The sequence below is a fragment of the Cervus canadensis genome, chromosome 6, assembly GCF_019320065.1.
Source record: "Cervus canadensis isolate Bull #8, Minnesota chromosome 6, ASM1932006v1, whole genome shotgun sequence".
Taxonomy (NCBI): Eukaryota; Metazoa; Chordata; class Mammalia; order Artiodactyla; family Cervidae; genus Cervus; species Cervus canadensis.
The window spans coordinates 93,023,039-93,038,272 of NC_057391.1; the positions used below are offsets into that span (position 1 = coordinate 93,023,039).

Here is a 15,234-nt window from a genome sequence, read left to right on the forward strand (position 1 = left end):
AGTCCTAGCACTGCTACTGCCCATGCTGTCAGCCTCTCTGTGGCTGCCGTCACAACCACTGCAGCTGGAGACCGAGAAAGACCCAGAAAGGAGAGAGCGGCTCCTCTCCCCTGTCTGCCGGGCTCCCTCCCTGGCAGGGCCAGCCTTAGGCCAGGTGGCAAAGGAATCCAGGAATTTAATATGTGGAGCCCCGACCCTTGCAATGACTCAGCGGCATCCATATGTAGCTATAAATAGTGACTTGCACAGATTCTGTCTCATCCCCATGCCCATTTTCCCTGTTTTCTTTCATTTAAGAAATTTGATATGGAATTCTAACACATAGTCAAGTTATGACTTTTCCAATAGTCATGTATGGCTATGAGAGTTGGACCGTAGAGAAGGCAGGTTGCCAAAGAATTGATGTTTTTGAACTGTAGTGTTGGAGAACACTTTTGAGAGTCCCTTGGACTGCAAGGAGATCCAACTGGTCAATTCTAAAGGATATTAACCCTGAATATCCATTGGAAGGACTGATGTTGAAGCTGAAACGCCAATATTTCAGCCACCTGATGTGAAGAACTGACTCACTTGAAAAGACCCTGATGCTGGGAAAGATTGAGGGCAGGAGGAGAAGGTGATGACAGAGGATGAGATGGTGGGATGGCATCACCAACTCAATGGACATGAGTTTGAGCAAGCTCCAGGAGTTGGTGATGGACAGGGAGGCCTGGCGTGCTGCGTTCCATCGGGTCACAAAGAATCAGACATGACTGAGCGACTGAACAATAACAAATCCATACATAATTCCAGTAAAAACAGAGCATCCTGGCAGAACGGGCTCGAGGGTGATCTGGAGTCATGCTCACTTAGTCTTGCCCTCCCCTTCTGCCATGGTCTGCAGGAGACTGTCTGAGCTGCAGGTTCACCACAGCCCGGACTAAAAGTCCACCATTAACGGTTCCTCATGTTACGAGCAGAGTACCTTGGAGTTGGTTCTACAGACTCTAAGAAGACATATGGGTGGTTTTCTTTCTATGACTGTAGATTTACTGTAAGGATATAAGGGATTAGGAGCTCCTTGGCTTCTAGCACAGTGCACGGCATGTAGCAGATATTCAATATGTGTAATTGAAAGAAGGTACATCAGGTCACTGTTCCTTCCTAAGATATATGGTCACATTGGGTCTCAGATGTTCTAATATTAGAATGCACAGCTTATCAAAGCCTCGGGGAGAATGAGAACCAACAGCAGCTCCATGCAGACTGCTGTGCAGGTTGGCCCAAGAACCCCTTTACTTCTCAAAGGGAGGCTATGGAAAGTTGAGTTGTCTCTACATTTTATTGTTCTCTTGCAACTCAGAGGATACCAAACCTGGCAGAGCTCATTCTCTGTCTGCTCCAGGTCTTTTCTGGATTCTTCTGCCCCTGACAATGACCTCAGGGTCAATCAGTAAAGCTCAAGATTAAGTGAGTCAGTTTTTCTTGTGCCCTAGGCAAGAGATTATAGCAACCTCAAGCATTAATATCCACTTAGGCCAGATTCCATCAGGGAATAGGAGCTTGGCAGAACTTTATATTATCATGGGCTCACCTCCATGTGAAGATGGGTGACTTTGTACAGGTGGTTAGCTTGGTGACAGGGCAATAGTTTGTGCTTACAATCTCAAAGTGAAAAGTGAAAGCCACTCAGTCATGTCTGATTCTTTGCGACGCCCTGGACTGTAGCCCACCAGGCTCCTCTGTCTGTGGGATTCTCCAGGCAAGAACACTGGAGCGGGTTGCCATGCCCTCCTCCAGGAGATCTTCCTGACCCAGGGATCAAACCCGAGCTTCTTGCACTGCAGACAGATTCTTTACCATCTGAGCCATGAGGGAAGCCCTCATGTCAAGCCACAGTTCAGCTCCGTCCTCCCTTATGCCTGTGTGCAGCTATAAGCCAGGACTAACTACCACTCATGTTCCTACGGCACTTGTGCCGGGCATTTCCTACATCCTGTGTATTGCGTTGAAACTATCTGCCTTAGCTCCTGTTTCTCTCAGTAAGCCATCAATTCATCGACAGGAGGAAATACTTTACAATGTTGTATCCTTGGTGTACACTCAGTGTCTGGCTGGCTCCTCTTGAACTAAAATGAACCTCTGGCTTTAAATTAGTCTCCTACCAATGACAATTTTTCTCTACTTCCATAGTAACAGAAAGACAGTGGGGTAAATTACTGCCCAAAGAAAAATTAAACTTCCCAGCATTTCTGTCACCTAACCCAGCCATGAGAGGTAATGCCTATGCAATGTGAGAAGTAATGTGCTTCACTCCAGAAGTTTGCTCTTAAAAGGCCAAAGCGTGAGACTTCCCTGGTGGTCCAGTGATTAAGAATCCGCCTTGCAATGCAGAGCATGTGAGTTCAATCCCTGGTCAGAGAACTAAGATACCACATGTCTAGGAGAAACTAAGCCCATACACTTCCCCTACTGAGTCCAAATGCCACAACTAGAGAATTCACATGCCACAGTGAAAGATCCCGCATGATGCAACAGAGGTTTAAGACCAGACGCAGCCAAATGAATAAATAAATAAAAGATAGAGAGTGAACTCCTTTGGCTGTTTTCCTCTGTCACGCTGGCTGGAGACCATGGACCAGGGCAGCTAATAGCGTCCATCTACACAGTGGAAGATGTGTGTCAGGGAGGGCGGAGCTGCTACCAGCCCTGCGATCCCCACTTCTCTCTGCCAGAGAATTTATTCTTACGAAGGAGAAATACAATCCAAGATTTTGAAGTCCCTGGACACTGAGTTTTTTCATTAGTTTATACATTAGCTAATACAACTCTCTAGTTCCAAAATCTGAACATAAAGAATATCAGCCAGAGGTTCAACAGGAAACAAAAGACACATACAAGATTAGGATACCTTGAGGAAGGTTTGTTTATGAAATGAGTATCATATATGTGGGCTTGTAGAGGAATCAGAGAGACAGTGCAGTACCCTGGTCCTAACAGGACCGGAGCTTTACCACTTCTAGGACCTAGGAGCTGAGCTAAGGGAACAGTCTGTCAGCTCTGGAGGGAGACATGGTTATAAAGAATTGGAATTCTTAATTGGAGTATTTTTTTTTTCTTCAGTCAAGTTACCACCCAGTCCAACACTCTGACCTCACTATTTTCCCCAACTTCTCCATCCCTGAAGGCTGCCCTTCCAAAGGATGGGAATTCAATAGAAAACTGAGCACCCAGGAATCCCACTGATGTTGCCCCTAAGGCCAGCCTCTTAGGGTAGAGAAGGGCAAAGAATGCCTGTAAAGAAGCCCGTGGTATAATAGGTTCAGCTCAGAGAGGAGCTCTGCTAAAGAAAGGAGGAAAGTATAGGCCAGAGAGAAGAGCATTGTGTTCTGCTTTTGTCCTTATACATGTTTAAATGTGGTTTTCAGTTAATTTCTCAGAAATTGCCTAATTAGAATTTCAGTGGACTCAGTCCTTCCTGTTGCTGGTAAAGCAATGACATAGTCAACAAATAATTCAACACACATTCCTTAGACATCAACTATGAATCAATCCTAGGCAGGAGAGACTAGAGGCTTGGGACTGGTCCCAGAAGAGCTGATAGACTAAGCATATTTTCCTCCTGATCTTTTCTAAATGTTTGACTCAAGATACCATCAGTGGTCTATGCCAGCTTTTAACAATTTTCTTGAATGATGAGGCACGGTGATGATAGCTGTCTGCATCTAAACTCATATTTAGTAAACGGGGGTCCATTAAGAGAAAACTTAGTGCCTGGCAGTCACTAAATAAATCAGCAAAAACAAACAAAAAATGTGATCGTTACAGCAGTGGCTTCAGGACAAACTAAAAGCACTTTAAATAATATAATGAAGGAGACCATATCAGTCAGAATTCTTAGTGGCAAGCAAGAAAACCCAAATTTCACTATCTTAATCAAAATATAATTTACTGGAAGCAAATCAGGAGTACACAGAACTGAAGGAGACCGAAGGAGTTGGTGTTAAAAAAAAAAAAAAAAAAAAACTGGGAAGATTCTAAATATATAAAGTAGAGACTCCACGTCTATAATAAGGAGATGCCTCGGCATTACAGACTGTGCATGCTGGACTTAATTTCCTGCCCACATGAGAGTCACGCTAGTCTGTGTAAGTGGCCCCACTCTTTCCACAGAGCCGATCAGGGACCCAGTCCCCTGCATTTTGTTGTTCTGCCATTTCCTAAAACGTTGTCCTTTTTTGCAAGGTCAGAGCTTCATTGCTACAACAGCCTCATTGAAACCTGCAGAAATGGAGACAGAAAAGAGCGTCAGGGCAAGAAAACCAGTGTTTGAACTGCTCACATCCCACTATCTGAAACATGGTCAGTTAGCCATATCTAGCTACAAAGAGGGATGGAAGTTTGCATCTGAATGTGTCAGTCACTCTCCCTGCTTAAAATCTACCAAAATGAATAAAAGAAGAATGTGGAGTGGGCGTTGTTTCAGCCACGTTAAGAGAACCCCAAAGGATTAGGCAGGCAGGGGCCACAGCAAACAGCACCCTGCAGAAATCATCTGGCCCGTGTGCCTCCACAGCCACTGCAGCGACGCTGACTTGTTCCCGCCCTCCTATATTTACATCTTCCACTGAAGTCTCAGAATATCAGGAAAGAGTGACTTACCGGCTTAGCCAAAATCAACAAGCGCCACCTATGGACACACTGAGGCAGGCAGAGACCCCACAGAGACCCCACAGCAGGACCCAGCATTGACACCATCAAGAGTTTACATGATACAGAATTCCCCGAAAGTGTTTGATATTAGAAAGCTGGAATATGCTATAAAATATATTATGATAATAAGCTCTCACCTTAAAATCATTCTACAATATATTTTCTTTCACTTGCTTCCTTTGTCCAGTCTGGTTCTATGTATTATAAACTCTGCAAATTGTTGGTGGCACAGTACTCAGAATATCATTGTAAATACCTGACCAAAATTTTTGGTCACTCTCTAAAGAAAAAATGTGATGATTTTAGTGAGTTAGGGAGTATTCTCATTAACTGATAGTTCCTAGCTAACTATGGAAATAACCCACAGGTTTGGTTTCATGGTAGTAGAAAATCTGTGAGTTGGGAGTCAGGTCAACCTGGGTTTAACCCATGTCATGTAGTTTGGCCAAATAAGTTTTCCTCGTTGAATTTAATTTTCCCGTCTGTACAGTAGGGGCAATAATGACTTTCATGGTGGCTCAGACAGTAAAGCGTCTGCCTACAATGCGGGAGACCCGGGTTCGATCCCTGGGTCGGGAAGATCCCCTGGAGAAGGAAATGGCAGCCCACTCCAGTACTATCGCCTGGAAAATCCCATGGACGATGGAGCCTGGTAGGCTACAGTCCATGGGGTCGCAGAGTCGGATATGACTGAGCAGTTTCACAGTAGGAACAATAATCTTACTATATGGAGCTATTTAAAAAGCTAAATTAGAGCATGAATAACAACTGCTTCACATGTGGTAAGCACTCAGAATTATCAGTTTCATTCTCTACCACTTGCATCCCCCAAATATGCTTCGTTGAGTTGCCAAGATAATGTGATGCCTGCTTTAGGGATACAACGTATACTCCAGTTAAAAGGCATCATTTCTGGCCAGAAAACATATGGCCAACACACATGAATAGCTTGAATTGCCTAGGCAGTTTTTCTAATGAGTGATTCTTCCTCATCCAAATTATAGTTTAAGCCTGTCTGGAATTCTAAGCAGTTAATAGTGTGAAATCTGATTGCTTTAAAGAGGTGGATCAGAGAATGTAGCAAAGATTATCCATCTGATTAGTACCCCAATGTAATTTTCAAAAAAGATTAAAACATGACTCTCATGCAAACATAGAATAACCATGTACCTAATGTTTTATTCAACTCATTAACCAACAAGAAAGTCAGTAAGATGATAAAGGTAGTTCAAAGCCTGTTAAGAATGATGATGCGTACTGTGAGTCAATCAAAGGAATCCTGGAATTTATTTGGTAATAGATACAAAAGCAGTTGATGCTCTACAGAACAATAAAACTGCACACTTTGAGATTATCTCTCTTATTGGAAGATATCTTCATGTTAACACGTAACTTCTTGATGTCTGGACTCTAGCCAAATAGTGAATAGCTAAGTCAAACAAATGTGCATTCTGCTAGATAATTAAGTAAAGTGCATGTGAGTCTATTTACAAAATCCCAAAATAACATTGAAAAGGTATTGAATCATGCTTTTGGTTTTATTTTCAAATTTTAGATAATTTTTCTTAAAAACTAAGCCCATTGTTGACTGGCTATAGCTCCTAAATGTAAATGCTGATTAACAGCCTTATTTGGGTTATTAAAAAATGATCAATTAAGCACCTCAGCATTTCCAACTTTGAAATGAATTGATGCAAACATAATCAAAACATCACATTTCCTCTCAAGTCATTTTTCTAAGAGAGGCAACAGCTCCCTATTTTCCCTTCCCTTCCTTGACTATAATTTCACAATTCACTAAAAACACGAATGATAAAGAAAATGACATAAGGGCAACAGATTTCTTTGAACAACAACAAAAATTATTAAATTTCTACAAAGTTATTAATCTTGGTTGACCTTAAGAAGTTATGTGTGAGAAAAACCCTCACTTGCCCTATTGCAAATGAAAGTAAAGAGACATTTTAAGGTTCACATTCTCTTAAATAAACTAAGAATTCAGATTTTAAATGACAATCAAACTGCCTGGTAGCTCCAGGCTAGCCTGAGGCGAAACTGTAAAATCTGCGAAGTGTGATTTCTGTTTCTCTCGTCCCCTTCCAGGAACCTCTCTCCCCTTTTCTACCCATCTGTCCATGACAATATTCACTCATCTCAGCTATTCCATCTAATCTCCCATGATACTGCCCATCTCAGAGACTAAGAAATTCCTATGCCCCTGTATATTCGATTTACTGTGCATGCACAAAACCTTTTGGAAAGAATTTCTGCCCAGTGCAAGAAATTGCTTGGTGCTGATCTGTCAATTTGCTCCCTATCTCCTGTAATAGTGTGTGTGAGCATTTTGTGTAATTTACCCAGCATCTGATGGTAAAGGGCAATCAATACCATTCTGCAGAGGCAAGCTTCTCGGGATTCTTTTAAAACCAAACCTGTAGAGCTTTATTGCATGGCCCTTATTGACTGATACTGACTGTCCATGTTCAGGATGATGCTGTCTCCACCTTCGTTAATGAAATTTTTTATAGTCCATAAGTCAATGCTAGGTCAAATACCTTTTCTTCCCCCTTCACCTTGTCAGACATTGAAGAGTCTGGATATGTAAGAGAAGTGATATGAAAAGATAATTTAAGATTGTCATATATCATGGGGACTATATAAGGAAATATGCTTGCATCTCATAAATAGTGTACCTAGCATAGCACCATGGATGTGTAAATATTTGATGTTTGCTGTTTTTTTCATTTTGAAATCTTTCAAATATTTTATTTATGTGAAAGAGAAGCAAATTCTAAGTAAACTCACTGCTATACCATGAGCATAAGTTCTTTCAAATAAAAAAGTATTGATTGAATATACACTGAATACAGCACTCTAGTGGAGAAGGCAATGGCACCCCACTCCAGTGTTCTTGCCTGGAAAATCCCATGGACGGAGGAGCCTGGTGGGCTGCGGTCCATGGGGCCGCTATGAGTCGGACACGACTGAGCGACTTCACTTTCGCTTTTCACTTTCATGCATTGGAGAAGGAAATGGCAACCCACTCCAGTGTTCTTGCCTGGAGAATCCCAGGGATGGGGCAGCCTGGTGGGCTGCCGTCTATGGGGTTGCACAGAGTCGAACATGACTGAAGTGACTTAGCAGCAGCAGCAGAGCACTCTAGGTGTTTGCAAAGAACACAAATGTCATACAATATAACAAAGGGTCCCAGACTTTCTTGATTCACAGCACCCTCACTGTCTCAATAATTTTTTTCACAGAACTCACTTAGCAAAAATAAACATTTATCATTTCATTTATTAAGTAGTTAGGCTCCACTAACTTATTAACAATTCTATCATAACAAGTTACTAGCCTTTTGAAAATAATGAGCTAAAATTGAGAAAATATACAAATATTTTACTTTATTTGTATTTACTAACAGGATGCATAGGCCTATTGAACACAGCACAAATTCTCAAATATTGGTATCAGGTTGGACTTGACTGTCCTCATTTATTGCCTCACATTCATTTTTTGCATTTTTAAAGATCAAAGCAAAACAGAGCTTTGCAGATCATGAAAAGGAATATAAAGTGATCCAATATTGAAACTACCAACTACCTCAAGATTGTAGTTCAGGCAGTGACCAACCGATGTCAGCTGTCAGCGTTTCCCTGAAAAATTTAAAATACCCAGCAGCACCCTGGTAAATTCACTGTGGGGCCCCAGAGTGCAACGGTATGTGATTTGGGAACCATGCCGGCATGTGTTACTATTTCTATCCTCAAAAAAAGTTATAAGTTATTAAGCATTTTAATATCCTCAATAACTATCATGAAAATAGAAAACACTTTTCTTAAAACCAGCATTTGGAAAGATGAAGCCTGGATCGAAAAAATAGAAAGAAAGAAAAGGAAGGAAATAAACAAAGAAAGAGGAAGAAAGAAAGAGAAAATAAAAGAAAGATTAATTTGAAGAAGAACCTGGAAATCCGGGTAGCATTTTCGCAGGTGAAAATGGAGACAAGAGGAGTTGTGATGTCAGAGCCGCAGATCACTCTGAATGTTTGGTGCAGGTTTCTGAGCAAGAGACTAGGGATGGAAAGGGAAGTAAAACACAGCCAGAACCAGTACAGATGTTCACTCCTCCTCCAGAAAAGGAAGCCCAGCAAACTACCTTTTCTGATGCAGAATTCATGGCATGAGGAATGGAGTGGGAAACAGTTGTCAAAACTAAGGCTTGCATATGACTTTAGTCATATTCAGAATACTTTCAACGCCAGTACACAAATAATCTGGATCTCTCTTACTATCATTACTAAGAAACTAGTGGAAAACATTGCCTACTTCTCATATTATATATATGACCATCAAAGCTTATCCAAAGCAGTATTCATTTCTTTTAATATGGACCTATCAGACTAATGAGCAAAAGTTCCAAACCAGATGAGCAAAACATCCTGAAACTGAACAGAAACATCCCTGCTTCATTTTTATTCATTTCCCAAATGAATCAAATTTCCCAAACTATTGCTCTCTACTTTTTTGCCAAACCAGAAAAAAATGTATAAGTTCTGGTATAAAAAATATTAATAATTTTACCCAGGCCTTTCAAAAGTGCTTATGTAACAATGCGAGCGTGCATGCTAAGTCTTTTCATTCATCTCCCACTCTTTGCGACCCCATGGACTATAGTCCACCAGGCTCTTCTCTCTATGGGAGTCTCCAGGCAAGAATACTGGACTGGGTTGCCACGCCCTCTTCCAGGAAATCTTCCCAACCCAGGAATCGAATCGGCGTCTCTCACATCTTCTGCATTGGCAGACAGGTTCTTTAACACTAAGGCCCCCTGAGAAGCACTTTTGTAATAATAGCACCATTTATAATTTGGCAGCTACTGGCTGAGATGATTTTGAGCTTAAATAGAAGTTATTATACTCATATATCTAAACTTTTACTAAGACTATCAGACACCCACACAACCTAGAAACATACACATATTGAGTAAGAAATTAAAGTTGTCCACACGCTATAGTAGCGCTTCACTGAAAACAGTCCTCCTTAAGGTGATTATCATCGGTTCATCAAGTAGATTTTAATCCATAATAAGCATGGCAAATATTGTCTTAAGTTTGTCTTAAATTAGAATGACGTCCTTAAAGGATTAAAGACTTCCAAATATTGTATTGAAAAAATATCCATAGGAATCCCAAAGTGACCTTGGTGATTCTGGTTTGAAAAACATACAGAAGACTTATTAGTAACAAACATCAGTATAACTAAAATATATATATATATCTATATATATATATAGATAGATAGATAATTTTAAATTACAAATCCATTTCTCTGCTGGCTCATTTGGTAAAGAATCAGCCTGCAGTGCAAGAGACAAAGGTTCTCCTGGGTTGGGAAGATACCCTGGAGAAGGGAATGGCAACCCACACCAGTATTCTTGCCTGGAGAATCCCATTGACAGAGAAGTGTGTTGGGCTATAGTTCATGGGGTCACAAAGAGTCAGACATGACTAAGCGCCTAAGTACACACACATAAATTACAAACTGATAGTGAGATCTAATCTCCACCATCACCCATAAAGGTCTTATTGATTATATTGCTTTTATTGATAAGGAAACTGAAGTTCAGAGAATTTCAGTGATGGATAAATATCACTGTCTATAAAAGATACTCATCTCTAATTTAGGGCTTCTGACTCATATTTTATATGCTTTCTAATAAACACCTTTCCAAGGATAAAATGGATGATAGACCACCAGATGTGATTTGAGAATCTCCATGTTCTATAGCCAATAAATACACCCTCTCTCCCCTGCTGGGAGCCTAAAGTTCTGACATTTGGGCCATTTTCTTGGGTTAAATCATTAGCTAGCTTTCAAAATGAAAATGTTAAGTTGGTTGGAAGTAATACATGTGAAAGCTTTTAATACATTTCCTGACATATAGCAAGCACTCAATGAATGCTTGCTATTACTTTTTAATGAATGCATTAACACTCAATCTATGGGTAAGGAGTCATTTGTCAAACTTACTGTCACTTGGCAGAGTAGACCTGGAGAAAACAAGAGGAGAGATAAATCTGACTGGGGCTGGGGAAGAAAAAAAAAAAAGAAAAGGGGTCAGTTCCCACCTGAACCCTGAGTCAGAGGCACTGGCAGATGGGTTCCTGTGATTTTAATTTTGATGTTAAAACGAAGAAGATTCTGCAGACAGACGTCCTCAGATGTTTTCTTCGGGGCAGCCATACGTAAAATTGTCATCCTTCCAGGCTCTCTTCTTTTCTGCATCCTCGCCCTGGCAATCTGCTCTCAGCTGCTGGCTAAATTTCAGTGAGTGGCAATTGGAAGACATTGTTAGAACTGAGAAAACAAATGACAGGAGAATCACACTAGTGAGCGCAGAATCTCCCGCCTCCACTGGATCACCTGCGGTCATTTTAGGGTTTCAAAATGTCACCTTGAGAAGCTGGCTGTGAAGTTCTGTGTGTATTTTTCATGTAGTAGAGTTGCCTAAACTTCCGCTACTTCTCGCTCAGGCAATATTTTCCAGGGAAAATTCATAATCCATCTTCAGCTGCCATCTCTTCCATGGCTTGCGGTTCCTTGTCCCCAGCTGTCAGGGCCATCTGCGTTCTCTCTTTGCGAGGAAGGGCCGTGGGTGCCAAGTCTTCCTCCCCATCCCATGCCTCACTCCCTGGAAAGAACGGACAGATATAACTCTGAATTGGCAGGCAACTTTAAAACACTAGGGTTTATAATAACTCGAGATGAGATGCTCTAAATCTGGTTTATTTCAAATAGCAGAGAGCCAGAAGAGCTACTGATGAGTCACATAACCCAGAACCACAGGTTTCACTTGGACAAATCTCCCGTAGATCCAGCCCTACAGAGAAAAACTTTATATTAACGGATGATGTGGTCATCTCGGGGAATATTACTGTTTTGTTTCTATTAAGTTCAAGTGAGCAAACCCTTCTGCAAAGGACTCAGTTCTCTAAATTTAGGATTTTAATATTCATGGGGATATATCTTCTTATTCTCTATGAAGAATAATGGAAAGATGCTTTGCCGTCCAGAAATGTCATCTTCTCTCCTCTTCCTCCTCAGATCCATCTTACCTTCAAGTGCTTCAAACAGTCGGCTTAGCACACATACCGTGTGTATCTGCGTGAGGGCATGCGCATGAGACATCCAGCTTGGCTACTTTATGTAGAAACTGAGCATTTCACCCAGGAATTTCATTCTGTCCATTGATGACCCAGAGTTACTCAGGTATAAAGGAATAGAAGTCATTTTCAAGTCAAGAACCTCATTCAGAGATTCTCTATTTTGACTGCACATTGAAATCACATGAGAAATTTTTAAAAGTGCAATTGCTCTGATCCCTCCTGCAGAGATTCCGGTGTAATGGCACCAGGGTGGGGCCCATATGTATGGATCTTCCTTGGTGATTCTATCACGTGGCTGAGGCTGAGAGCCACTGTGTCAGAGGGAAGAACCTCTGCTACGTGCCAGGTTTCGGGTGGTGGACACTGGCACATGCCAGACTGCTGTTGACATGTCACATGTTTGAAAACTAGGGCAGAGAGGATGCATACCTACCAGGCCAGCACTGGTACCAAGTATGTTGCTTTGCCTCATTTCATTCTCAAGACCATCCCATAAAGACTATATATTAAATTGCTATTTTTCAGATCATCGTTGTTCAATCGCTAAGTCATGTCCAACTCTTTGTGACCCCATAGACACGCCAAGCTTCCCTGTCCTTCACTATCTCCCAGAGTTTGCTCAGAGTCATGTCCACTGAGTCCGTGATGCCATCTAACCATCTCACCCTCTGTTGCCCCCTTTACCTCCTCCCTTCAATCTTTCCTAGCAGAAGGGTCTTTTTCAGTGAGTCATTTCTTTCCATCAGATGGCCAAAGTATTGGAGCCTCAGCTTCAGCATCAGTCTTTCCAATGAATATTCAGGATTGACTTCCTTTAGGATGGACAGGTTGGATCTCTTTGCAGTCCAAAGGACTCTCAAGAGTCTTCTCCAACACCACAGTTCAAAAGCATCAATTCTTTGGCACTCAGTCTTCTTTATGGTCCAACTTTCACATCTGTACATGACTACTGGAAAATGTTTTTCAGATAGTGAAGCTGATATATTCCTGTCAAGAGGACCAACTAGCAAGAACTATGGATTGCTTCCCTTCAGGATAAACCCGAAGGAAACTACTGGAGTAAGAGAGGATTATGATTCTAAAGGAAGAACAAATAAACTGCCAGAAACTCTGGGGGAATTTGAAGATCCTTGTGAGCTGGGGGAGGTCTGATAGAGACAAGACCGGAGGGGCTATGCCGAGGTCTGGAGTGGAGGGTGGAGAGAGGGAGCAGAGAGGGGTGAGTTCAAGGAGTGTTCGGTTCTACTCTTGCTTCTTCAGTAAATGCTCACCCACACACATACACTCAACAAAAGTCTCTTTGGCTGCACCTTAGTCTCAAAAGTTGACCATTGGAGTCCATAGATAACAGCAGAGCAAGACAAATGCCCTGCTGGGATGGCATATGGATGAAATAGATACTGGTGGCCATTGTCCCATGAGCTTGTGTTTCTCCACCTTCAGGCTTCCAGGGTTATAGAAAGGATGTGTCTTCCAATGCTGACTCTTTTCCAGAAGTTAAATCTGTGCTTCTGACCCAAGCAGATGTCCAGTGGTCTGACTGCAAGTGGGTGTTGGCAGGAGAAGTCAGTAATGACCAAAGCTCAGACAATTTTCCTTCCTTAAACCAAGGATTCTTAACCTGGAGTTCAGGACATGTCCTTCAGTGATGAATATCCAAACTACAGTAGCGTCAGTAGTTATTTGTGATTTCCATCACCAACTTAATCACAGTTATCTTCTTATATATTACAGTTGTTGCAGATAGTTATTTGTTAGACATGATGCTAGATTGTGTTATTTACTACATTAACAAAGCATAGATAATTTTAGCACAGTATATTTTAATATTTTTATAACTTAATTTCAGTATGATCGGTTTCTTTTGTAATCACATAAATTTTATTTTATATGTTTAAAATGACATCCTGAGAAGAGTTTCATGGGTCTTCCCAGTTTGCCAAAGGGCTCTGTGGCCCAAGAGGATTAAGAAATCCTGCCTTATTCTCACCAGAAAGAATACAGAAGGAACTTTGTGTCTTTCATAACACACATTACCAGACTATGACAGGATGGTGATTTGACATTCAGCACGTTTTTCATACCTCTTCCCCTTTTGCATTTCTATGCTGCAGAGGCTAGAATGCCATGAACCTACATTGTTCGGACTTCAAGAGAGCACTTTCTAGATCATAAGACGTGTGTATGTGTGTTTACCAGTGTATTTCTATATCCTCTATAATCTAGATCTATGTCCTGCTAATGCATGCATGCACGTGCACACATGCGTACACACATGTATATTCAGACACTGCTCTCCAGAGTATATGCACATCTATCCTCCTACCAGTAGTGCATGAGGATTCTGTATCCCTATCACTTGGTAATGTCCAGTTTCTCAATTTCTGCCAACCCAATAGAATTGGAGGTAATTCAGATGCCCATAACTGAGGGAAGAGAGAGGCAAAATACAGCAGAGGTATACAATGCAATAAAATGTAGATACATAAACACACAACTTGGATAGAACTTTAAAAACAATGTATTGAGTATAAAAGAAGAAAATGAGATCTGTAACACAACATAATTTATGTAAATTAGAACTGCATACAAATTAATAATACTTGTTTTGTGAGAACATATACAAATAAAAGTATGCACATAAACACCATGAAAGGTTCACCTATGAGAAGCAAGCGTAGTGGGGTAGAAATAGACTTAAAAATGAAATAAACAAATACAATGGGAAGACACTAGCATGGACCGATGACAATGATGTCCAAGGGATTGAGGGAGATGATTAACTCTACTCTCTGCACCTGAGTGCCTTTTGCCCTTAAAAAAAAGAAGAAGAAGAAAGAAAGAAAAGAAAAACCTAACTCAAAGTGTTGTTTGTTTCCCAAAATGTATACAGACAGCCCAGGATGGAGATAAGTTGCAAAGACAAATCTTACTTCTCAAATCGTGGCTAGTGAGGAAGCAAAGAAACATAGAAGCACTAATGTATTTACATATATGCTCTTAATTTCCTCTCGTGGGAGGATTGAGAAGCATTAAAACTAATGCCTGAGATATATGTAAGTATCCCTATTTTCTAGAAGAGAATCCTGAGATTCATAGACATCACATAACAAGTCACAGGGCCAGAAACTCAAGTTGGGTTTTCTGACTTCAAAGCTCATGGTACAACATAGCCTCAACAAATTCCCCCACTGCCCCAAGCACTGTTTAGTTACATTGACATTTTATATCAGGTGTGACATTCCACGTAGCTACACTGATAATTAAGTCTCTATAGGCCTATGGAGTTAATAGCAGACAAAGGTTCCTTGTTCTCTGTTTCCAAAACTTTCACCCATGGCAAGATTTTACTATATTCCATCTTAGAAGTGAAC

At 41.1% G+C, this 15,234-nt stretch overlaps 1 long non-coding RNA gene across 1 annotated transcript; it reads right to left on the reverse strand.

The window, feature by feature from the left end:
- Positions 1-3,897: 3,897 nt before the first annotated feature.
- On the reverse strand, positions 3,898-11,358 carry LOC122443931. Its single transcript, XR_006270148.1, has 3 exons — positions 11,149-11,358; positions 10,823-11,011; positions 3,898-4,260 (listed from the first exon to the last, which is right to left on the reverse strand). It is a non-coding gene; the product is annotated as an uncharacterized LOC122443931 (long non-coding RNA).
- Positions 11,359-15,234: the final 3,876 nt, after the last annotated feature.